At 39.3% G+C, this 26,372-nt stretch overlaps 1 long non-coding RNA gene across 1 annotated transcript in view; it reads right to left on the bottom strand.

The window, feature by feature from the left end:
• Positions 1 to 25,144, bottom strand: part of LOC103463974 (uncharacterized) — a 68,637-nt gene extending 43,493 nt beyond the window's left edge. The window contains exons 1-2 of the long non-coding RNA XR_533563.1: positions 24,743 to 25,144; positions 20,016 to 20,132 (exon numbers count right to left, since the gene is read on the bottom strand). This is a non-coding gene — a long non-coding RNA (uncharacterized LOC103463974). The remainder of the gene's footprint in view (positions 1 to 20,015; positions 20,133 to 24,742) is intronic.
• Between the last annotated feature and the right edge of the window lie 1,228 nt (positions 25,145 to 26,372).

The following is a 26,372-nucleotide window of genomic DNA, read 5'->3' as shown; positions in this document are numbered from 1 at the left end:
TAATTCATACAATGTATGACCTTTTTCCCCTCTTGAACAGCTTTTCAATTCTTTGTCTGAAAGCAAATAATGGGTCGAATACCACTCACTTTTTAAACTGACTTCCAGAATTACAGTACTAACAAGTGCAACGAATTCCCAACGCTAAAACAGGCTTCTGCTGCTCCACTGTTCTGAGGTGCGGATGAGCTAATCCTAATATAGATGTTGTTGTGCTACTGCTATGGGATTTAACACTAACGCAGGCAGCCAGCCCCGCTCCATCACACCGTCTGCCTCTAATGAACAGTGAAACGCTCCATTGACCAGCGGAGGGGAGGGCACCGGTTTGAGATCGCAGCAGTTCTGTCGACAACGCTGATGATCATTGCGCTTAAATCCAACTAATTAGCCGCGTGCATGCCCGCCGAATTCGATGCTGGTTTCAGACATGCAACGGCAAACACTGAGCTGGTGGTTCTAAACGTGGAGTCAAGTGCATATAAAAAATAAAAAAAAGGAGAGAGAGAGAAAGAGAGAGAGATTTCTCCCCCAAAGGCTATGGTGGCTGTGTTCATGGCACCCAATATAAGTTAAAGATGTTCACATGCTTATGAGAGAGGGCGGGGAGTGTAATTTAAATTCTGTTGACATTTACTGTCAGTGTGTATTAATTCAGAAGCAATCTTTTGCTGCACAGGGCTTACTCAGCACCAGCAGGCCGCGGGCTCCGGAGAAAGACGCGCTTCCCCCTGTACTGTAACTCCTAGCAGATTCCCCTCAGACGGATGCTACGATCAGAAAGGCACAGACCTCCCCCTCCCCCACCGCCCCAAATCCATAGGTCACGACAGGGAAAACGGAGGGATACAGCCTGGTGGAATGTCATATATACAGGTTATGTCCTCTAAGCGTAGAGACACCTTCAGACTGCGTTTTTTGCCGTCCGTCATCGTCTCGTGCTACAGCAGACGAGGTTCCAGTCTTATGTTCCGCTTACAGAAAAGTCTGGTTTTCCACCATTCCTACCTCTGCTCAGACTTGAAACTATAATTGGGCAAAGCACCAGAAACTTCCTGGGGGTAAAACTAACAGAAAAACACATTTTATCAAAGAGCAGCTTTGTGCTCTTTGACTACTGTTGCAATTCATGTAGAAAGGGTTTCAAAAAAAAAAAAAAAAGATGCTCAATGAGATCTGACCTGATTTAATTCCTTAACACATACACAGAGCAGATAAACAGCACCAGCTCCTCACTTACTATTCTATTTTATTTATTTAGGTTATTTTTTTGCAAAGCTTTTCTTTGATTCATATTCATGTTTTTTTTTTTTTTTTTTTTTTTTACTTTGATAAACCAAAAAAATCCACATGAGGTTCATGGGGTCTTTAAAGCCTAATTTAGCATGTACGGATGCACGGCTAACCCTTGAAATAAAGCGCAGTGGACAAGGCGTGTGCTGGCTCTGGCTTCTAGCAATGACACAACCTTGAGTGAATAATGCAGCGCCAATCAGCCCATGATTTGGGGCTAAAGCCTGGAAGGGGGTTAAAAAAATATATATATATCCAACCCATTAAACGTAACAGAGAACAATTTACTTATTTACACACAGCTTATAAATAACTGAGCTGAATTAATAGAAACAATGTGTCACGTAGGTTTAGAAATAGAGACTTCTTGGGGGGTGGAGGGGTCCTCGTAAAAATTATCTGATCTCTGTTTAAGCTTTTTTTTATGCCATTAAAACACTAAAATATTAACAGCAGGTTGCTTTCAGGAGCATTTCAAGCTCATTCTAATAACCAAACTATCAGGGTTCTAAACAAAACGGAGGGAAAAGGCAGATTTTTCTGTCTGCTGGTGGATTGTGACCTAAATGGAGGATTAAACTGTGTATAACAGAGCCTTTAACTGCCTGTGCTGGAGCTGTGACAGGTCCTTGGGAGATACACAGAGACTGCTTGCAACACATGTCATATATCATAGCTTCAATCTGTACCCCAACTAGTACCTGCGAGCTACAAATGTGCACTTCTCCTGTCATTTCTGCAGAGACAGAGGAGAGGGGAGAAAATAGAGGTTGGGGGGGTTGTGAGCTTTAAAAAACAACAAGTAGCTTTGCATTGTTTGTTATCGTCTAGCCTACAGTGTTTGAATGTGGGAGAAAAGGAGCGTTGCGACTTAAAAACATAACCATGCAGAGCTTCTTTTTTCTCTCCCTCTCTCCCTCTGAACAGAATGACGCCTCTGGACTATGTCTTCATCATGAACGCTTGCTTAGATGCAATTATAGTTGCGAGGAATAACCCCTAGCAGCCATGTTGACGGGCCTAATTGGTTTTACAGATTTAGAAACATTGCAGCTGCGAGCCTGTACGCCACAAATTAGTTCAAAGACGATTCAGGGACACAAACGCGGCGCTCTAATGTGATTATTCGCTCTGCAAAGATGTTTTCTTAAAGAGCAATTTTGCAGCTTATTTGCAAACAGAGATGGAAATTAGCATCAGGTTTCTGGAGACGTCCACAGGCTCCTTGATAAAATCTCAGTCATTTCTCAGACAATCCTCGAAACATTAAGTTTGCAGCTAAACGCTATAATCCAACCCACTGGCATGTTGAATGCTGATTTCTTGTTATATTTTGCAAATGGTAGGTGTGTGTGTACATGTTGCATTCATGTCTGAGGCACTGTTTTAAAGCATGAGAGGTGCAATATTAAAAATAATGTTTAAAAAAATCTGGCCCACGATCAGGTAATATCCGATCCGAGCCAATTGTCTGGTAACCTCTGGATCCCAAAGATAGATCCCATCATTGACTGCCTCGACTGTTTTACTAAAGATCTCTGCAAATGGAGAAATCAGACAAGAGTGGCTGCAAATTATAAAAATTTGCCATTTATTTACAGGAATTATAGCATATATGTATAACATCAAAAAGTTTGGACTGACAACCTGTGGGATGATGACAATGGGGGGATATTTAATTACCATTTTCATCTAAATTTTTGTGTGCTCTGTGCAGTTTCCACCCGGGTCGTGGGTTCATTCCCTACACCAGGAAAACATTTTTAACAACTGAAAGAACTGACATAATTCTAAGTATATCAGAGTCAATTTAATCCAAGAAAAACTAAGCAAAATGCTGGTGCCACAAAGACTTGTGTCGCTTTTATTAGTGTTCCCACTACTACATCAATTGCCATCTAATGTGGGATTTGAACTCACGCCTTCAAACAGAGACCAGAAGTTGGATGTCACAGGATTTTCTCCTGGGTGAGTATTTACTAAATTTAGAGTTTGTTGGAATGTACCATGGTTAAACTGATTGCTCTTTTTTCACACATGCTGCAAAGGAGGTAAGTCCAGATATTTGGTTGTCATAAAGAGCACTCAGATGGACATGATCCTTCAGTTCTGTGGTGCTTTTGGCAAAAGAAACACTTCAGGAACTCTTTCAGTTGGAAGGAGACATCTTCAAAAATGTCAATAAGATGTAAAAACCAGACTGCAGCAAAGCAAAACAGGTCAACGCAACGACTTTGTTGTGGTGGACCTTTAAAAAAAAAAACTTAAAGATTTAACTTTGAACATTTTTGACGGCGTTTCCATTTCTGATGCGTAGATTTATCAATGACAGCTGTCTACCAGCCGTCTTTGTCTCACGCTTTCAGGCCCAGGTCTTCACCTGGAAGTGGTACATAGTGAAGCGAGTAGCTAAAGTCAGCTCTCAGTCAGTTTAAAAAGAGCAGTTTGCAGGATAAGATGTCCATTATGATGCTCCTCCTTTCACTAAAAACAGATTAGAGGATTATCAGGTTAACTCGTTTGTCATAAGTCAGGGGTTTCTGTACGAGTTCAACCTGAGTTTCCATCTTCATTCAGCATCAAATTAAGCTAACTTTTACACAATACGTGTTGAAGTGAACCAAGTTGTATTAGGTTCCTTCAGACTTCTGTTATCGGTGATGATAAGGTTACTCAGTGTTACAAGCCTCTCTCTGTTCAAATAGGCCCAGATTTTAAACAAAGGGGCCTGTGAAAAAGTCTGATTTTTCCATATGTTTGGAATCTACATCTTATATCTAGCCATGTAAATTGCTGATTTTTTAAAAAATTAATTAGCTAATTTAATTCTTTGCTAATGTGGCCATCCTCTTAAGGGTATTCAACCACCAAATTTCTTTCATTATGGGGCAAAATTAAAAAACTTATAATGAAAAACCTGAAATTTTTAAGTTTGGAAAAGGTATTTCAAAACCTTTTTACTCACTTTGGAACCTCTTTTGAAGTACCATTTATGGAAAACTATGATGTGAGGGGGGGGAAAATCTGCTTTGCACACGCTGTGTTGAGGGTTTCATTTTTCTAGGGGGGGTACGGGGGCTTCCCCTCCATTAGCAACCACCAAAACTAAGTTCTGTTTGCTTGCTGCTCGTTCACCCCGTCCTTCCCGAAAATATGCAGAAAGTTGCAGTGCCAAGTTTGGAAAACAAATAAAATAAAAGGTGGTATGAGTAGACATGAACCAAGCAGCATCTGTCATATCAGGCACCAGAAGCAGAACCCCTCCTCTGTCAGAACCTGTTCTGGTGTTTGCTCAGATTTGCCACAAATCCACATTAGCACCAATAAAAATGTTGCACAAATACTCGCTCATGTAAATAATCACCTGTATTAATCAGAAACAAACACAGAAAAGCAGCAAACTGCTAAAACAGTTTCACTAAATCAAGACTAAAAACCTGTTAACAATATTAATTATTTTTTTTAACTTCTCTTTATTTTACCACTATATCGTAACGCATCTTTACATAGGTAAAACTTGACTTTACTATTATCCCAGAGCAAACATTAAGAAGACGTGTGTTGATCTGGAGCTCCACTCTTGTTGCTCTTTGCTCTAACCACCCCCTTTCAAATGGCAGTTATCCAATAAATTTATTTAGTTTATTCATTGTGTCCTATTATTCAGATAATGAAACTATTTTTATGCATTTTACACATCCTAACCCTTTTCTTAGATTTGTTGTCATATAGGACAGAGCTTAGGAAATCATTGTAAAGGCCACTGGCTGCTCCATGACACCCCATATGGTCTGATTACACAATCTTGAGTCAGTAAGAGTAAATGATGATGCATTTGAATTATTACAAAAGGCAGTAAAAAACAAAGTTTTGCCAAGACAATAGTTTTTCACTGTTAAGCAAAGTGCTTCTGGAATTTATAAAATTCGTTATAAATTCTCTACTTGTCCTTATTTGGTGTTTTTCAAGTTTAGTGGTAGTTCGCCATGTTTATTCTAGAAACTCAAAAGATTTTACGGTAATCCTAGGAGTGGTAAAAAACCCTTTGGATCATTAGATCATTGGTATTCTTTTTTCTTTTTAATCTCAGAGCTCTCCTGCAGGGAGAACTATTCTTACTTTAATTAAAAATAAGAGTGACCCTGTGATCATCTCATCCCAGAAAACTTTTATTTCATGAATTCTAATCTGATCCCTGCTATGGAGAATGAGCAAGCTCACGCTGGTTCCTTAACTGCTGACACGTCCGGCCAACTAGATGATTTCTTTTCCTCTCCACGGGTGTTTCTCAACTTGAAATGGAGAGCATTGGCAGGACTTAAATTGGTGGCATTTTGTGGTCTTTAAAGGAAAGGGACTCATTAAAACTAACCCAAGAAACCTTCAAGTTTTCCCCCCCATCATTAGCCAATGTAACAGCATATCAGGGAAGTATAATTATAGATCTGGATAACTTGTGTTGTCAATTTAAAAGTGATAGAGCTGCATAATCCCCAGTCTTGTAATGTGACCCTCCACCCCAAAGCGTCATCCTTGTTTTTAATGAGTGCTTCCCTGACCAGAGGTATACACCCAGAGAGGTCCCGGCTGATCACAATCAGTGGTGCTGTTGTTGCAAAGTCCTGTTTCTTCTGATGTTTTACTGTGAGATTAAATACATTTACCCACTTTACAAATGGAAAATATGCACTATATGAAGGTAAGGTAATCTTATTTATAGAGCACATTTTCAGCAACAAGGCGATTCAAAGTGCTTTACATGAGCTGGAGGAAAAGCAAACAAAACAACAAAAGAAAGGCAAATGAAAACCCAAAAGTACTCCACAATTTATAAACTAATTCCAGTTTCTCTGTATAATCTAACAGAAAAGAAAAGTAAAAGTATGAAACTACATATTGGTTCTCTGTGTTTAATAATAAGCAGTCCATAATTTATAAACTAGCCTGGGTTTCTCTGGATTCTTGTTCTGATAAAACTAAATGTTAGTTCTCCTCGTTTGATTCTATACTTTCTAAATTTGTTCTAGTTTTTGTTTTTAAAAGAGGAGTTTCTATAGGTCTTGCTCCGATATTAAAAGCTTAATGCTAAATATTTATCTAAGGTAATGAATAGTTTCTCTAGATATCTTAAGCTTGTTCCAATTCCTGCTCTGGGTTGAGTGAAGTAGAAAACTAAATATTCCTGTTCTGGGAAACAAAATATGTACAAAATATACTGTATTGCACCTGTAGTGTGGTCTTCTGTGACTTAATTCAATAATTTCATCCTTTAACCAGTATAATTGACTCCCACCATTTACTTTTTCTTAAATGACAGTGGTCATTAAAAAAAAAAAAGAAAGATATGCCTTTCAAAGTGATGGAAACAACTAGAAACAAAGAATCCTTCAACCCATTGTTGAAGCCATGATGCCCTGCACTCTGAAATGTTCTCAGGTTGTCTGTTAGTCTATTTAATTGTAGGGAAGAGGTTATTTTCAAGATACTCATCTTTTGTTTCACACCAAAAATGTTTGTTAAAGTCCCAGTGCAGTTTAGCAAATCAACGTTTATGTTTGCAATGGTCAATCATCACACCCAAACAACCACCTGGTATATAAATAGTGATATGGTTGCTATTGATATAAACTCAGAACTTTCAGACTCATGGTCCAATTAAAAACAAGCAACAAAAAAAGAATAAAAATCGACCAAACAGACACACATATACACAATCATCCATAACCCCCTCCCACCAAAAAACTCAAGATTACATAAATTTATAGACTTTTTGACCTTAAGATGTTAATCTGTGGTCCAGTTAATGAAAGAAAATGGCAAAAATCACCTTGGAGAGTTTAGTCAGTTCTTTAGTGTCCACTGATGCCATGTTCACACCAAACGCGTTACGCACGTTCGACGCTTTAAGTTCGACCTGTATTCACTTTGATTGTTCTCGCCTAGCGTTCCACGTGTCAGGCCGTCTGGTTTACATTCAAAGTCTATGTAGAGGCAAGTCCAGGGCGAGTCAGAATCTCTCTAGTCATGGTTTTCCGTTGCCGGCCTATTTGTGGGACGCGTTGGACGATCTTGGTGTGTCAAACGCTCAAAACGGTTCAAATCATGCCGCGCTAGACAGATGAATCACACCGTAGCTGGCCCTCAATGTGCCTCCACTTTGACTGTAAACCAGATACGCCTGATGCTCAAAACGCGTTTGGTGTGAACGCACCATGACACCTTTAATACAGACCAAATGGATCACAATTACATATAATCAAAACAGATTACTGGACTTCAGCTGTGAAAGATTTGATCAGGATCATTGTGTTTTGTTGGCATACATCTGATGCCTTGCCCCTTACAGTAAACTTTGGATATTTTTTTTTTACCTATCTCACCATCATGCTCACCGTTAGTGGTGGTAACAAGACCCCAGGGAAACTTAAACAGTTCAGGAAACTAATAAACTTGAAAAAAAAAAAAAAAAAGTTTAGACTAAATGAATACTTAAGCTACATTTATTTTAAAGCGGTTGCTAGGATTACAACCAATTGTGCCACTGGTGAGCTTGTTAAAACATTTAACATGTTATCAAATAAAAGTCTTCAATTTTCTCCGTTTTATTTTTAACATCTTTTTCTGGAGTAGAAAATAAATATGGCCAGCACTGTGAAATTACTACATGGAGAAAGGAAAGAAAGGGAAAACACATTTCTACTTTATGAAATCTTTAATTTTCCCCAACTTATTTCTTGATCCAATTAAAAAAATGCCCAGCATGATTAAGCATTAGACGATAAAGCTCAAGTGGGCATTTTACCATAAAATTGCAGCCAATTCCCCTCCATCCCCTCTCACAACACCCTCCAAAACCCAGATCAAAAGAGAGAAAAAAGGAGCTGCTCAGTAGTGCCACACATGTGGTGGAGGCTTTAAAAAATTAGCAATGCTCAACTGGAACGGAAGTAGCTTGCAGTGACAGCCACAGCAGCGTTCCTCTAATCATATGTAACCTCTACCTTTGGAACGTAGTGGAGGGAGTTTACAATAAGCTTAACCCCTACTTTTATATTGCACTCAGCAGGTTCTCCCCTCCATGTTGGGTACTTTGAACACTATTTTGTTATTCTGGCTTCACTCGGTTTAATAATCCGCAGTTTCCTGGTTTTGTAGTCCTTTTTTTTTTTTTATTCTTTTAAATTCTATCTCACGGGTCTTTGATGTTCTGAGGTAAACACATGGCCTTTGCAGAAGGAATTTGGTGTTTTGAGGGGTTGAGTTTTGGTGAAAAAGGCTGAACATTTCCTGACAGTTTAATTTGTAACTGTTGCTAAAAATAGCTTTAAGTATGAAAACTGACTTTTCTGTAAGGTCATGGTGGGTAATTTGCTGGTGGTGATAAAGCTCCACTCTAAGTGACTCGGCAGACATCACACAACAGAGGCAGTTTCAGAATTTGGCAGCCGGTGTGATGCAGTGCATTCATGTTAGGAACTCTGAGCTGAGGATAAATAAAGCTAGATCTGAATCAGTTCTGCATCAACAGTGTCCTCTGTCCCTGCACCGAGCTGTGAGAGAGACACATAGGCCTCCACAGCTCAATATTCATCTACGTTTCTCCCATTGGATAGGCACAATATGGCGGGCTTAATTAACTTCTGTCAAAGGTGAAGCAGTCCGCACCATCTGCTGTGAGACAATCACATTTGTATGCTCCCCTGAATAATCCCGTTACTCCATTATGGCAAAGCAGTGTGCGGTGAAAGAGAAGTCGGTGAAGAAAAAGACAAAACCACTCAATTATGGATCACTTTGGAAAGCCAAATTGCCTTGTTACCCTTAAGATATACAATAACAGAGGTTCTGCACCGGCTGGCAGAGACTGACAGGCAGATATTTTGTATGGTTTTACATTTTAAAAATAGTAAAATGAAAAAAAATAAGAAAAGATGAGAAAGTGCAGTCAAGACTTCAAAAGCTGTGAATTCGCTCTTTAGCTTAGCACCATTCAGAAGCTATGATGCAACTTCTGTGTCAGCTAACAGCTAGCTAGCTTTTCATTCCATCGCCATTTCTTTATTCTGCCCAAATATTACAGAAAATCCTACGAAATAAGCAATGTGAAAGTTGTAGAGGCTTCTTCTATGCCAATGTTGTTGTGTTTTTAGCTATCCCAATGTTGTTAGCCCAACATCGCTAGCCCAACATTGTTCACATGCTTCATCCAAAGCATTGAAGTAGTATAAGGCAGCTAAAGAAATACTCACTTTCCATTTTAAGATAAGACTCTCAGGTTGTCAAGCTTGAAAGCACACACCAGAAGTACATGATAACACCAACTACATAGTCTTTATTTTGATTAGATTTTTTTTTTTTTTTGCAAAATGTGATTCTGAATTACAGGTGATTAATAGAAGTATAGACTTTTAAAAGTGTGAATTAGCCTTTTAATTTAGCAGCAGTCAGACGCTACAATGAAAATTTTATAGTTGGTGGCAAACAGTTAGCTAGCCTTTCATTCTGCCACCAAAGATAAGTGATTTAAAAGACAGAGAGACAGACAGATAGATACCATCTATGTCCAGTCAATGCAAATTGTCTTCCTTGGATAATTACATACACGTTTGGGCAAGACATTAGGAATTCTTTAATATAACTGAAGGACCACACATCACAATCAAGGGCCTGCTGAACTTGCCCTAAAGCCGGGTCATTATTTGATCTTTGTGCATCTTAATCTGATTATCTCATTGTGGAGGTAAACTTCAGACTCAATCTTGTTAGCAGCTGGCCGAGATGGATTACGATGGCCAGTGAGGTGGAAAATGAACTGAGCAGTTCAGCTTTGGCCTTGCTCTCTTTCAAGATCCTCGCCACCACTACTTCAGCTCCTTCTGCTTTTCTTTCTGCTGGCCCTTCAAACAAGATATTATCCCGCTGGAACCCCCACAACCCTCCTTTCCCCACACCCCTTTTTCTTTATGTCTGACGCTTTAACTAAGTGAGGACAAAGGCAAAAAAAAAAAAAAAAATCCTGACCTCTCTTAAACATCAAGATTTTAGGCACGTTGTGTGACGGGGAGACTTTAAAGTGGGTAAACCCCGCAACGGCACAAAAAGACGAATCATACCCTGTAAGGGTATAAATTCCAAGACTTTTCATTTGGGCCCTTGTGAGGCCGTTTTGACCGAGACATGCAGCTAAACCAACAGGTCGAGAGAGGTACGCATCGCCTCGATTCTCATCTTAAATAAGGAGCACTGGTTTCTTGCCTTCTTTCTTTCTCTTCCCCCCTTAAATTATGCAAATGCCTCAGATGTGTGGTCCCGCTTAAGACACTCAGTTTTGCTTGTGGTCTTATTGCGGCATTGAGTGCCTTTACAGTGAATGCACACCACAACCCACAGCAGAAAAAGTCCCCCTAAAGGCTGAAAGGAGTTCAAAGCATTCAAAAGACAAAAAGGACTAAGCTGGGATTTTTTTTAATTTTTTTTTTTATGTAGACTGAAAAGAAGAATGAAATATAAGTTACCCAACGGTGCCTGTTAAGGCAGTAGCAGTCATATTAATGCATTATGTTAGGACATAAAGGCAGCTTGAAATTCTGCTTGGGCACCATATGCAACCAAAAAAAAATTTTTAGAATAATTCAGAGAGGCGTGATCTTGCAACACGAACTCCTGAATGCTCTTTTTGACACACTATTGAGGGAACAAGGAACTCAAAAGAGGTCATATTCGATCAGGTTTTCTGCCTCAATAGGTTATAATCACTCCTAAAGTATTGAGCACTACACAGAGAAGAGAGCTTCTAAGGAGGCTAATCAGCAGGTTTTCTCCCTATTATCGTTTCCCATCTGAGGGTAACGGCGCACAGAAGTACCCCCTTCTATTGATTATCTGGACTGGAATTTAAATATTAATACACTGCCCAGCCCTGCTTGGCACTCTCCCTAGAGCTGGGCTTCATGGCAAAGCACTCATTCCCCAGATTAAACTCCTCTTTTTTAAAAGCACAATCCTGCTCTTTTCAGCTGAAAGAAGGAGGAAAAAAAAAAAAAAAAACTTCAAGGGGCAAGTCGAGAGGAAAAAAAAAAGGGGGCCAGAGCTCTGTGCTTCTGCAGCGAATTCAAAGACGACACTTTTCCTTCAGGCCTGGGTCTGATGAAGACGCAGGAATCACACGGCAAGCATTTAACTGCTGCTGTCTGCAATGAAGATATGGAAACAAAGAAGCTCCGTGCTCTCGTTGGCTGATAAAGACAAAAAATTTAAAATAAAGAAGGGGGATTTAGTGAGCTTTATACCTCTTGTTTTGTCTGAATTACATGGAAAAATGAAACTGGGTTATTTTTAAAGTAAAACTGGGGAAAGTAAACAAAAGTAGAGTTCAAGAAGCAGTACGATGTGATCCCAGCGACGTCGCCGTGAATGTTCCATACGCTACATGCACCCAAAGACCCTGTGACCCAGAGATGGCGCGCATTTGCCTGCAGGGCCTGGTTTCACACAGAGGGGATAGAAGCGCAATGACATCAGTATTGGTGGGGCGACCCAAACACACCAGCTTTGACCCCACTTGACACGCGAAAACCAAGATCCAAAAACGGAAAATGACCACGTTCATGTACAACACAGAGACACATATTTGTCCTTCTGAATCACAAATGCTTAAGATCAACAAATAAATTTTAATATTAGAAAAGTGGTTTTATTCAGTAAAGAAGCAGCAGTCCAAACCAAACTGGCTCCGGGTAAAGTAAGTAATCATTTCCTTATTAAATCACAATTAACCCTGATTGAGAACATTTTGGTTCAGCTTCACTGATCTCACACAGGTCTAATTATTTGACCTGTAGAAACACAAAATGACTGAATATGTATTGTACATGTCTGCAACCTTTACAATCTATTTTTGCCCTCAGCTCAGCTACATGAAACGTGTTTAAAGCCACTAATGTTACATGATCTTTACAAAGACAGACAACATATATATTGTATTTTAAATATGTAGATTAGGAAATTTGTTATTTTTAAAGAATCCCAACTTTATATCTTTGTTTGCATTTTACTATAAAGGAAAGCTTGAAACTTCTTTCAAAACGAGAATGGATGCATTTTATTCTGGGGGATGTTGATATTTGTGAAGCACAACCTAATGAGGAAGAATAGATGTAAAAATATTACTGGTACTCATCGTGTCATTCTGTTGTGGAAATTCAGTGCAATTATTTCACCAAGATCTGGCAAACTGCAAAAAAAAGAATGTTATTATATCTATGTTTTAAAACATTTGGTTCTTCATTTTTATCCAAAGTTATTAAGAGTCCACTGTGGAAGTTCCAAAAGGCCACTAGTGACTCTACAGTGGCAGGTTGCAGACCACGAAGAAGAAACAACACTTGATGTTTTGGTCTAAGGAAATTCAAGAGCAGAATTTTTAAAAGGTACTGTGAGGGTCTACCATATTCACAAGGACAGAAAAACCCCAGATGAACATCTGAAGCTCTGCAGGGCTCACTTGCCTCAGTTAAGGTCAGAGTTCATGATGCAGCAATAAAAGTGGACAAAAAGGACTGGAGTTCTAAGGCTAAAACCTCTGCTAACAAATCACAAAAGACCCATCTCACATTTGCTCGTTTGGCAATATAACTTGTGGACACTTTTTGGAGGGAGTCATTTGACATAAAATTATCACAGCAAATTGATTAACATCACACCAAGAGTAAGATTTGGCGGTGGTATTGTGATTTTCTGCTTTGTTGCTTTAGGACCCAACTTGCCATAATTGATGGAACCATAAACTCTTTTTCTGAGGATCCTGGAGGAAAATGTCCAGCCATTAGTGACTGAAACTCAGTCTCACTTAGCAGCAGGACAATGATCCAAACCTATGCGAGAAGCTGTATCACAACCTCAAACAGACCGTTCATTCTCAAATACTCTCTAATGTGCCTGAATTTAAACTATTCCCCAAATTGGAGTGGGTAAGAGTTTCTCATTTAATGATGTAAATCACTTTAACATGCCTTGCTGCTGAAACGTGCTATTGAAATAAAATTTTATTTGATTTTGATTTGTAAATAATCCTTTACAGTGCTGAAAAGACTCAGTATCTGTGTCTCCGTTGACCAAGTAATTGCCCGATTTGACATTTTGAAATAAATCCGCTTAATGGAAACACAGCAATTAAAAAAAACAACAACTTGAAAACGGTGGCAGTAGGAAAATAAACTGTCTCCACCCCCCCGACATTAGCAAAAATTGACAAAGTTTTACGCAGATTGTAACAGACACGCTGTCAGTCATTATAAGCACTATATATATATATATATATATATATCTCCGCCTGACAAATGAAAACAACTTGAAAAGTGCAAGCTGTATTTACTCTGTCTGGCATTAAAAGTTGTTTGATTATCTGAAACTTTTAAGTGTGACAATAAAACCAAGAGACAGGAAAAAAAGAAATCTGTAAGGGGGCGAATCATTTTTCTCAGTACAGTGCACTGTTTTTTTTCCTTTCAAATAAAGGGAAATAAAAGTTGTGTGAAAGGTTAAATTGACATTATGTTTATAGAGACATATATTAAGGGTACAGGTGATTTATATTATGAGTTAGAGCGACTGGCCAAATCCAGCAGTAATCACTGTAGAGCTGCAGAATAATGAAGAGATCAGCCAGGAGCATAAGGCAAACAGTTTAGAAGGATGTTAAGTCTTTGTCTCTTATAGAATAATATGTACTATATTATACCATTTTCATTTGCATGCAATCTCAGTAAGCTCTGCCAGTCAATCATATCTGTTCACTATGAAGCAGGTTTCCATGATATATGAATCCATCTCCCACTGCTGGAGATTTATTAAAGCTCTAACAGAAACCGACACAGTTCAGGATAAAGTAACTCAGTCCCACAGCCACAGTGGCTAAACTGGAGGTTTTTATATTTGTGCATGACACAAAGTATTTCCTTATGGGGCAGCTAGTTTATTTTTCAAAAAGAAAGAAATTCCCATAGACTTCATGCATGTTGTCTGGACAGAGTTTGCTTTTGAATCCTCTGTCAATTCTGTGTTCATGACATAAAAGTGAAGCTGAAGTTGCAGCATGATCACTGGTCGAGCTTAGCACAAAAATTATGAACCAGAAGAAACAGCTAGCAAGCATTCATTAATGAAATATTAGAACTCTAATTTAACTCTATTTAACGTGACATAAATAGGTTATAATGATTTTTCATTCAGTCAGGACTTTACGCTGACTCTAGCCAAATGCATCACAAGTAGATACTAGTAAAGCATTGATTGATTAATGCCTGATTTTAAAATTAGTTAACTGGACTTGTAGCCATTTTTTGTGCCCATGTGGCTGGACACCACGCAGCACGATCGAACCGTTATACCTAGGATTTCTGTCGGCTAATGTGTCTCTCAGGGTTTGAAAATGGGTCGACAATCGGCTGACGACTCGTGTCGTGTGCGCTGGACATTACACTACGGAAATGAGGAAGGGAGGGTCAGTGGAGAGCACCGGAGTTGAGCCTTTTTTCATTCCGTGTCATCAAGAGAAAGAAAAAAGGCAGGAAGAGACGATAAAGCCGATAATTAAACTGAGGTCGATAGGTTTAATTTATCGTGCGATTAATTGATTTATTGTTTATCACGACAGGCCTAATCAGTCTGCATATTTTAAAAGTCCTAAAATTTTTAAGACCTAATAATTCTGCACAGGGACTGTCAGCTGCACATATTCTTTTTGTTACCTCTATTTTGACAGTTTACAGTAATTTTCTTTTTGTTTTCCATGTTACATGTCATTTGAAAATATCATCCATGTGTGGGATCATAGAACCATAGTTGTTGCTGTTACTCCATCAGACCAGAGGTGCCACTGTGTAATAGTTTACAAGGGAGAAAAGAAGAGTGTGGAAAATAAATTGAGTGGTAGTGCGGCTAAAAATTTAAGTTATAATCCTGAGCCTTTGTCTCCAGTGTTTGTTGCACACATAACAGTATTCAGCTAAACCTCTGTGTAAAACTCAAAAGGAGAGTTAACTGGAAAAAAAAGACCAAAAGGGAACAAACGAGAATAAAACTTAAATCTATAACTGACCAAACAATGTAGTGACATCACAGTTCAGTGTGAATGTGTGAGTTTAAGAACCAAACACTTGCCTTAAGAAGGTCAAATGACACCAAATTAGTTCTGAAAGCTAAAGAATATAGGTTCAAGGAGTTCAAATAAGCAAATGATAAATTAAAGCAGATGAGAGTAGAGGCAATAAAACAATTTTTATATGGTAAAAATCCTTTTATGAATTAGAAATCATTTTAATGCTGTGTTAACTAGCTATCACAATGACTGAATGGCGTGATTGGCTGACGTTTTATCATTAGCAGAGGTTTTAGCTTTAGCATTAGCAGGAGGGGTAATGAAGAGACAATATTTCACATTTATTTGCCCATCTGTGGACATATTTTCTGAAGGTTAGAGAGAGAAGACTCCCGCTACCTGTGAATTTAAAATACCACAATCGGATCCAGAAGACAAGATACCTGGGATCGGATCGCAAAATCCCTAGTAAACGGTTTTGCTCCAAAGTGTGAACCTTGTAGAACGCTGTAGATATCAGAAGATAAGTCATCAATAACATAATCAAAATGGAATCTGGCAGAAAATGATGCATTTAGTATGCCTGGTGATAATCCCCAGCAATATCATCTGTAAAAGATTATTATCTAAGGCTATCTATATGAATATCAGTCGTGACTTTCAGCAGCGCTGATTCTTTCCCATTATGAATGCTAAAACCCAACAAAGCTTCTCAAACAAATTATTCCTGTGTAAAAGTCTCTGAATCTTGTTGACACTCCAAACTTATTGCATATCTTTATCTTGGCTTTAACCTAATCTCTCTCTCTTGTTCACTCTCCCTTACACACATACAGAATACGGCATAAATTTATTCTTTAGGTGATTTTTTTTATCCATCTCCCTCCCAACTATTCATCCCTGGCACATTGCAAACACCAACCTCATTCCAAGTATTAGTAGAGCGTTCTCTGATTAAACTGTCTCAGAGAGGTGAGGACCTCGTCATACACCTCTGCCACATTTTAATGTGACAGCAAAGGCCATTAATGCAAGAGCACAGAGGTCATTAGCATCGCTCCATGGCGTAGCATAAAGTAATCACCTTCTGAGATCTGTCTCCCGCGACTGCTGTTCTATCTGTCCTCCTTCTTTGGCAATTCTCTTTGCGTGTAAGGTCAGTTAATGACGGTGGACAGAGATATCTGACCAGGGGAGCCGCTCTGGCAGCTGATTATGCTCCACTCCTGACACTTCTTAATCAGCCTCTGGATGACAAGGCTGACACCGTTAAGGATTTTAAACATTCCCTGCTGCTCATCAAAGATGGCACGATGAGAGCAGGCAGACTGAAGTCTCAGCATAGCATTAGCGTAAAACTATGGCTTTGAATTTTAGACCCTTGTATTTATCTTTCAGTTCGTAGCTACAATCTGGTTTATGGGATACAAGGTTGTAAGCATAGTTGCTACACCAATGAACAAAAAAAAAAAAGAAAGAAAACTTTCTGCCAATATGACTTGCATGTGAACATCTTTATATCCTGAAATGTCCGTCAGAGTCACAATGGTGTCATGTTGTCATTTATAGTTAATTGAAAATTTTACGCTTTTCACCCAATTTGGATTTAACTTACATTCATCTATACTCTTAAATTATTGATAAAAAAAGCATTTTTTTATCATATGAAAAGTGCTTTTTTTGATATGATAAAATCATTTCTGGCTTTTATCATATCAAAATATGATATTGCATATTTTGATATTGATCTGATACCAAGTAAATATGGTGACATTATTGCAGATACCGATGATTTTTGAATACATCAAATTCCTGACCCTTAGGTGTCTTTTTTTTTTCCTTTGACCTATTTTGTTCAAACATGACTACAAGAATAAAATCAATCTTCAAGAGATGCATTGGAAATTGGACCTTTACTGGAATCAATTCAGGTTCAGTTTGATCAGTGACCAGCTGGTTGGGAAGTTAACATTTCTATTTTTTCAGCTCACTGAACCCAATGCAACAGTCTTCTGGGTATACCCAACATCTATAGATCCTGTCACTGAGTTAAAAAGACTTGGGATTCATTCCCACCAGCCCTGTTGGGTCCACTTTGATCCAACTCTAGTTCATTTGCGTGGAAGGTCTGGTTTGTTTGGGGAGGTGTGAATGCATAATGGGACACTAGTGCAGACCAAAAGATGAACTCTGGTCTGCACAAATACAAGTTTCAGTTCAATTAAAGTGAACTCTGGTGCAGTTTGAAAGCCAAGTGGACCAGAGACCGCTTCAAAAGCAGGAAGCACACTATAGCTGAGGGAATTCTGGGTAAATACAACCAAAAACAAATGCAACTCTAGTGGTAGAAAGCGAAATGGCTTGTAGTCTTTTAACAAAAACAAATGTTAAATTCTATAACCGCTACAATCTGATGCCACTGCATTTTTGTTTACATTTCATGAAGAAGGAAGATGCATTGAGTGTTTTCTTCTGAGGTTTTTGTCTTCAGGTAAGGAGACAAACAGATTCTTCAAAGTGTTTGGCATAGTGCAGTGTGAAAGCAAACGGAAAATGGAACAAATGTTGCAATTTTGGTCCCCAATCGAGCCCAGTCCCAGACTATCAGGTGGGAAAACATCCTTTAAGGTAGCTACTGTTATTGTCATCCTACTTCTATTATGACCAATTAATAACTAATCACAGCAAGAAAATTAGAATAGATATTTTGTGTAGTAGGACTAAAATCTGCATCTCGGTACAGAACATCCATCTTGGGAGCATTAAAAGAATCTGTTTCTATATTTTCAATTACCCAAAACCCTTAACTCCTTTTTGTCCCCTGCAAAAGGTAGCTTGTCATTCATAGGTGTGGTCTGAATACGAGGATGGTGATTGCATCAGAACTGACAAAAATCACCAGATTTAACATCCAGCGTACTTTTAAGTTCCTTCAAGAAACCCAGAGCGGCATGTTAACAGTGCCGTTACAGAGAGCAGACCAAACAAAAGGAGACAGCAGTGACAGTTCAAGCACGGATGACAAAGATACAAAAGAGAACATCATACCAAAACTATATATCACCAGAGCTGATGTTTCTCCTTCACACAAATGGCATCCAAGTCATTTTTCTTGGAGATGTGTGAATGATGTTTGCAGTCATCCATCATAAAAAAAGACATAATGGAGGCTGGGGGAGTCGGAGAGACTTGGACACTCCAGGGAGCTCATTACCGGACCTATTAATCTGTTATTTGACCCCAGTGAGAGCGTTCTCCAATCTGAAAGCGGTCCATGCTTCCTTAATCCAAAGATAAAAACAAAACCTCTGCTGTGTCTCGGGGATCATCGCTTCAATTCAAACAACAAAGCACAGAAATAACATCAATGCCTCAGATTGGTTTGTTCTCAATGTTGGATAAAAGTGAGTTGATACGGAGTTTTTTTTTCTGTTGTTTTTTATTCTCCCTTTTTCTCTTCTGACGGCGTTCTTTTGAAAACGATCTCCAAGCAAAAGCTAAATTATTTATATCTAAGAGAAATCTTAATGTCGACGCTGAAACGCAGTGCAAATATAAAACGAAGCACGGGAGACGGAGTGCGAAGAGGATCTCCACGCCGCCACGCGGACCTTTGTTGTGATCGAGTGTTGGGCTTCCGCTTTAAAAGAAGAGTCCTCCTGCCATTCTTTGTATGCATCCTTCCTTCAGGGCCGATTGTCTCCTTGTTAGTGGTCTGCTGTTGAGCTCAGCACTTTGCCAAGTCAAAAACAATGTCATGCCTCGGAGGCCTGTGTGTGTCTCCCTCTCTCTCTGTCCTTTTGTGGGGCTTCTGCAGCACTCAATTAAATTTCCTTTGCATGGCAGAAAATGAGAGCGGATGTTAACGAGATGGATCTGAGATCCCGCCATCGTTTTCCCACAAATTGGCTGCCACGTGCTCTCTGATTACAAAGTTAAAGTTGTGTTAAAACATCAGTGATTTTTGTGAAGTGTTATCTCTGAGCAGAGGTGGGCATTTGAGAATCCTTCATACATCTACACCCCCCCACCTCCCCGTACCCCTTCAACATCTGCGCTTTCCAAAAATTCACAAAGGCACAGCAAGTCAAAGCGAAGGAAAACAATGTTTTTTAAAATAAAGATGGCTGTCGGTGTTATGATGTGCAGATAAAACTGCTGTTAGGCTCCAAATTACCACCTCCAGTCACAGTCTCCTGCTCAGGTGAGAATGTATTGATTGACTGAAGCAAACATTTGTCCAGAATTACTCTAAACTCTGTGTGAGCCAACTGAGGAGAGTGTGGAGGTGTAGATATACAGGCATGGTTCAAAAAAAAAAAAAACTGAGTACGCTTCTTGAATTTTAAACATTTTGTCTGGGAATGATAAAAGAAAACATTTGGTCGTTTTCTGAGTCCACAGTTAATATAAAGGGGGGAAAATGTGCTTAAGTATTCACACCTCTTGAAATATGTCAGTATGGCTCTGCAACCAGAAACTCCTACATGTTTCATTGGAATTTTAGTTGGGAGACCAACACAAAGGAGAACATAATTGTGATGCAAAAGGAATTAAAAACATTACATGGTTTTTAGTTGGTTTTGTATAAATCTAAATAAATGTGACAGGCATTTGTACTCACTTCCAGCAGCAGGAGCATCTTGGTATGTCTCTACCACCTTTGGACAGATAGAGGCAGAAATCTTTAGCTATCCTTCGCAGAATCGCTCCAAGCTCAGTCGGACTCAATGGAAGAAGTCTGTGAAAAACAATTTGCAGGCTTAGCACAAATGATCTAATGGATATACGGCTGGTTTAGACATCAAGTCATCCTAACACGTGAATGTACAATATCATATCTTGGATTTAAATCTTTTCAATGCAGGTCTGTCTGCCTGTGTGTTTAGCACCACAGTCTTTTAGAGACTCCAGTTTTTTAGGGTTTTTTTTTTGTTTTTTGCTCCTTTCTTAATCCCGTCAACTCTGATTGCCTTCTCTCTGAAGAGATGCATCCCCACAACATGATGCTGCCATCTCCATGTATCATAGGTGAGTTATTTGTTTATCAAGATCCCCCTTAACTGCATAGAACTACAACTATTTTGACTGGGGTCCAACAGAATATTTACAAAAAGGAAAATAAAAACAAATAAAACAAATAGATATTTGCATATTATTATGCAATGCACCAACACATCATATATATCACATACAATATTATATCACACATAGATATCACATATACACAACATACTCACGGTCACTTTTTTTCCTTCAAAAACAAAAGGTTCTGGATGGAACCTTAATAGTCACACGTTTCTGGTGCACCCGTAAATCTGACACACAAGCTACAAACAACAGCGTTTGACGTTCACTGGGGGTTAATTTTTGCTTCTAAAGAAAGAGCTTATTGAATGCTACAAAATAAAAATTTTGCGATCAAATGGTGCTAAAAGGAGTTAGCCTATCAGAGAAGGCTATTAAAGCCTAAAATAGCATGTAAGTGCTAACCATGTACCAGCAGCAAAGACATCCAAAATGCAAATGCTTGGGAACCTGCTATAAAACAATGAATATATTGGCGTTTGAATTGAACTTGTTCCACTTTTTGTTGTAGTTTGATGAAAATGCAATTAACCGTGATTAATTACAGACCCTGCCATTAGCTCCATTAAAAATGTTAAATTGAGTCCAACCATTAATATAATTGTGATATAGCATGTATTTGTTTTGCAGTTAAATTAAATAACTAGATTTCTACTTTTTTGGAGTGTTAGAACATTGAAAATCCAACCTTCAAAGTCAGCAGGTCCACCAGACTTCTACAAAGTATTGTACGCGCAAACTGTTAAAACTGCTTAGTCCAATTGAAAACCTGAGGCAAAGAAAAATAAACAATGTTCAGTCTGAATTCATATTTTTGCATGTTGAAAGCAATGTTAACCTTTCTATCCTCTTTTTAAGTGTACACCACTTTGTGTTGCTCTATGATATAAAATCATGTTTGTAATGAGACGAAAAGCTCAGAGGGTCAGAACACCTTAACAACCCACCATATGCTGTGACTATTTCAATGCAATGAAAGTAAACTGGACAGATCCTACCCTTTGAGTTCTGTATTTATTTGGTTTGAGCAGTGAAGGGGCAGGAAAAAAAACACAAAAAAAAACGGACGGTTTTCCGAAGGTCGCAGGCGGGTTCGGCAGAAGGTAGTAGGTTAGTAAAAGCTGACACCGTATGGACATTTCAAACTGCTTCTCTCAGAAACTTCGGGCTTTGATTTCTCCCTCAGATGACTGGAATAAAAAGGACAGTTATACATATTTCAGAGAGTGAGGATTCACAAAGGGACTTAGGAATAAAGAGGTATAAACCTTTGAACTAAACAAAGGTCCATCACCCACATTTCATATCAGATGTGCTTGTGTAGCCCTTGTAAAGATGTGGATGTGGAGGGATTGTAGAGAGGAACCAGCATGGCACGAGCAGACAGCTTGTCTGAGTGATGTCTGTCTGTCTGTCTGTCCCATGACCCCTATCTTCCTTGTTCCTCTGTCTCTAACCCCCATAGCACTTGTTGGCAGCAGAGGTTTGGGGGTAAAAAAGCCTCCGCAGCGGTGTTACCCATCTGTGGGCCTCTTTGAATTGTGCAGGAGGCTCGTAACAACAGGCTGTATCAGTTGCATTAAGTTGATTAAAGTGGTCGGCGGACGCAGGCACTTGTGCTCTCACAATGCTAGATGAAAGAACAGCGTGGCGGCGGCCCCTCTTCTGGCCGTCAGAGAATCCGCCTCTGCTCTCAGCAGAGGTCAACAAAAGAGCAAATAATACCAGAGTGAAAGCAATCGAAAGCTTCTTTGCCAAATGATCTCTAATTGGGCCTTTCTTCCCCCTGCGGATCCATCCTATGATTTTGGTGACAGTAGACTTACCCACAATTGGACCTCTAAAAGCTTCTCCCGAAAGTGGGCTACTTGAAAGAAGTGACCATTACCTAAACTGCGATGAAAGATTTCTCAGTGCATCTTTTAAAAGCAACAAATAATTGAATTGCATTTAGCAAATAAGCAGAAAAAATGTTGCGGTCAAAAGGAACAGATAACTTCTATTTGGTGAATTCCGAAGGCCTTAATAAAAATCCTGAATGTGATCAAGACTACACAGCACTTTATTAATTTCTTAAAATAATGACAATGGCTGATGTTATTGTCATCTTATGCCTTGACATAAGATGACATAAGATTTTTTGTCCCAATTTCCCCTTTTCGACAACTTTAAAGACATCCAGATTATCAGGATGGCTTAAGAGATCTTCCTGCCATGTGTGATGTGCCAAGAGTGACCCGGTCCATTCAGTAGGACGTTGGGACCCACTGTGATCAAATATCGGGTATACTCAACATGTTGGATGTCTTGGTCCAATATCGCAAGACATTGTACCAATGTCCAGTGCCTTGCGATATTGGACATTGGTCCAATGACACCGCCAGACATTGCACCAATGTCTTGCGATATTGGTGTTCCTCAAGGACAAAGGAGAGCACGACTTGTTGAAGGTGACATTTAGCCAACCATAAAGCGAGGTGACAGAAAGACAGAGTGGAATCTAAGGGTGCATTCACACCAGCCCTGCTTAGTCCACTTTAATCAAACTCTAATCCAATCACCTGGGAAGTTCGGTTTGTTTGGGGTCCGAATGCACAATCAAACTCTGATGCAGACCAAAAATGTGAACTCTCATCCACCAACAAACCTACGTCTTGGTTCAGTTAAAGTGAACTGTGGCGCGGTTCAAATACATATGGGGATGCAAGTGGACCCAAGTCCGCTCCAAAAGCAGGAAGCGGACTGCAGCGCAGGACATTCTAAGTCAATAGAACTAAAACAAACACGCAAATCTAGCACTGCAGGGAGAAATGACTTGTGGTCTTTTACCAGAGACAAACACAAACATGGCCGCCTGGGAAAAAACAGTAGCAGTAGTTTGTAGATGTTTAACAAAGAATAAACAATACAAGGACGTTTCTAACAGTCTTCCTGATGCTCTGTGGACGTCGTTTTGTCTTCTTTCTATTTCGACAGATGTCAGGTGTGACAGTCCAGTAAACTCAGCAAGGTTAAGAAGTGAAGAACAGGTTTTTCAATTAGTTTTGATAGTTTGCCACAGTGGAGCGTGAAAGTGAACCACAACAGCTGAAAATGTAATAAATACTGCGATTTTGTTCACCAATCAAACCAAGTTTGATGGATTATCAGGTGTGAAAACACAATAAAAGAAAAAAAACCTCCATCACACTCCAAAAAGACTCTTTGCATTGCTTATTCTCTTTTAAAGATAGTCCACAAACTATTGTCACTGCTTCTTCCCAGTCAGCCATGTTTGTTTACGCTGAACTAAAATGTTTGGTTTCCTGTTTGAAGTTTGAATATCGGTGAATGAAATCTGTTTGTGTTCAGTGTTGCTCCTGCCATTGACACCTATTACCAACCTGTTCTATTTCAGATTTTTTAATCGGCATTTTTAAAACCTCGTCTCAGAGGTTTTAAAAATCTGCAAGCCATTTTAAAATATTGCTGTGTGAAACATTAATCATCCAAACTAACAACAAGCATTCCTCCCAAGTGTCAAGAGGTGTCATGGCGGGTGAGCTTTCCTTCTCATTACAAACACCATTTGAGTGACACTTGTGGAAAGTGGGCTACAAGAAAGAAGTGACCATTACCTGAACTGTGATAAAAGATTTTCTGGTGCATCTTTTAAAAGCAACAAATACTTGAGTTGTATTTAGCAAACAAGCAAAAAGCAAAAGTTGCGGTCAAAGGAAACGGGTGACTTCTATTTGGTGAAAAAGCCTTTAAAAAATCCTGAATGTTATCAAGGCTGCCCTTTGAATGATTGGTAATTTATTAAAATAATAATACCACCAGATATCATTCTCCCCTTAGCCATCTAAACTAACTACAAGCATTCGTCCCTCTCAAGCAGCTCAAGAGGCGTCATGGCAGCCGAGCTTCCCTTCTCATTACAAACACCATTTGAGGAACATGCCACACTACGCTCGTGGAAAGGAGTCAAGACGGTAACTGTCACTGTTGGAGAAAAGACAAAAAACAAACAAACAAAAGCTCTGAAACTAAGGAGCTGTTGCTGGGTTGATAATAAAAAAAAGAAGAAGAAAAAAGAGGCGAGGTGATCAATGGTGTTCTGGATTTTGATAACGCGTTGCTCCTGCCTCAGACAAATGATGGGAATTCTTAAGGAGAGAGAGGCCTGCAATATGCCAAAGATGCTCCAAATTAGCCTTCAAGAACAACTCTCGCTGCGTATATGGAAGCCGCGTGAGTAAATAAAGGGCCAGCATAAATTACCTTTGGATGTCAATCGTGATGTCTCGCCCTGTTTTCTTGTTGTTATCGTGTCGCCTATTCGTCTCGCTGGCGGTTGACATGAAATGAAAGTATTCTCTCTCCAGCACCACCGACGGTACTCAGAGCGCTTTCTGACACTTGAAAACGCTACGGGTTTGTGAAACCACAGCTGGGCCCGCACTGATTGGCTCGCCGCGCCGGCTGCTGCTAAACTTTTGCTGCTTGAGGAGTTGTCTGCGCCGGGACAGGTGGTGTTTATGCAGATGAATGAACACATTACTGTGTGCTCTTCCTTTTGGTTTAAACATTAGCGTTTCAAATGTGACAAATCAGATGTTCATCTCCTGCTATAGTGCCGTCTCTGTGTGCGTGTATGTGTGTGTAGTAGCTGCTGGAAGACCTTTTGTATCCCCCAAGGTGTTGACGTGCGCGCGCGCCCGTGATGCGTGAAGGACGTACACAGACTCGGGCTGACGGATTCTTTGAATGGCAACATACAGGCATATGGCGGCGACGCTTAGCTGTTTGTTAGTTAATATTTCACATACACCATACCTGATATTATAGTTCACAACCCACTGTTACCAGAGGCTTCCTGTGCTGTGCGGCAGCTAGAATGAGACGGCTGAAACGGGTTTTCCGAGCAGCAGCTGACTGAAGACATCCCTGGTGGCTCTTAAAACGGATACAGCAAACACTCTGCAATTATCTCCCTGTTATTACACACATGTCCGGCTATAATTGGGCCTCTACTCATTTATTGTAATTGAGCAGTTGACTGCTGTGATATTACAATATATATGATAAAAGTCACAGGCTTCTTCATTGAACGTTGGAATAGGACAAACATTCGCCTCAAGAGAGTCAGCCAGGGGCGCCAAAAAGGGGTGGGGGAGGAGGTCAGTACCATGCTGCCTAACAAAATGACAAAATCAAGTTTTCAAAAAATTAAAGAAGACAAAGAAATGATGTAAATTTCGAACCCAGTTTTTCCTTGAGAAGTGGCTACACTGCAAAAACACAAAAACCTTCCAAGTTTTTTTTCTTGTCTAGTTTCTTGTGCAAATGTCTTAGTACATTTAAAATAAGACAAAGCTACATTTAAAATAAGACAAAGCTAACTCACAAGTACAATTTCAGCATGATACAAGAGCTTGTTTTAGGTCGATAGTACCTTAATATTAATCATAAAAAAAATGTACTCACTCCAAAGACAGACTTTTTCCATTTATGGGAAAAAAAATTCCTCCATGTTCTTAAATTGTATAAGTTTCTTTGTCTCAAAACATTGTAAGACCGTCCATCCCACACCTGTACATCTTGTTGGTTAGGGATGACTGAGTTCAGTTTATTCATGATAAAAAATAAAGGTAGTATTTTAAACTTTTTTGAAGGGGGTTATGAGGTAGGTTTGAGCAATTTAAATTGTTTCAGATTTCCTCTGTTAACATCTTTTTTCCCCACCTATAAAGTGTTAAATACTGGTGCAGTTGGCAGCAATTATTTCCTTTAAGCAAGAAAGTCCTGGGTTCACATCCCAGCCTGGGATCTTTCTGCATGTTCTTCCCATGCATGTGTCAGTTCTCTCTGGGTACTCCAGTTTCCTGTAGTCCAAAAAGTGAACTTTTAA

The sequence above is a fragment of the Poecilia reticulata genome, linkage group LG4, assembly GCF_000633615.1.
Source record: "Poecilia reticulata strain Guanapo linkage group LG4, Guppy_female_1.0+MT, whole genome shotgun sequence".
In the NCBI taxonomy this organism is placed as follows: Eukaryota; Metazoa; Chordata; class Actinopteri; order Cyprinodontiformes; family Poeciliidae; genus Poecilia; species Poecilia reticulata.
This window is presented reverse-complemented; position numbering and strand designations above follow the sequence as displayed.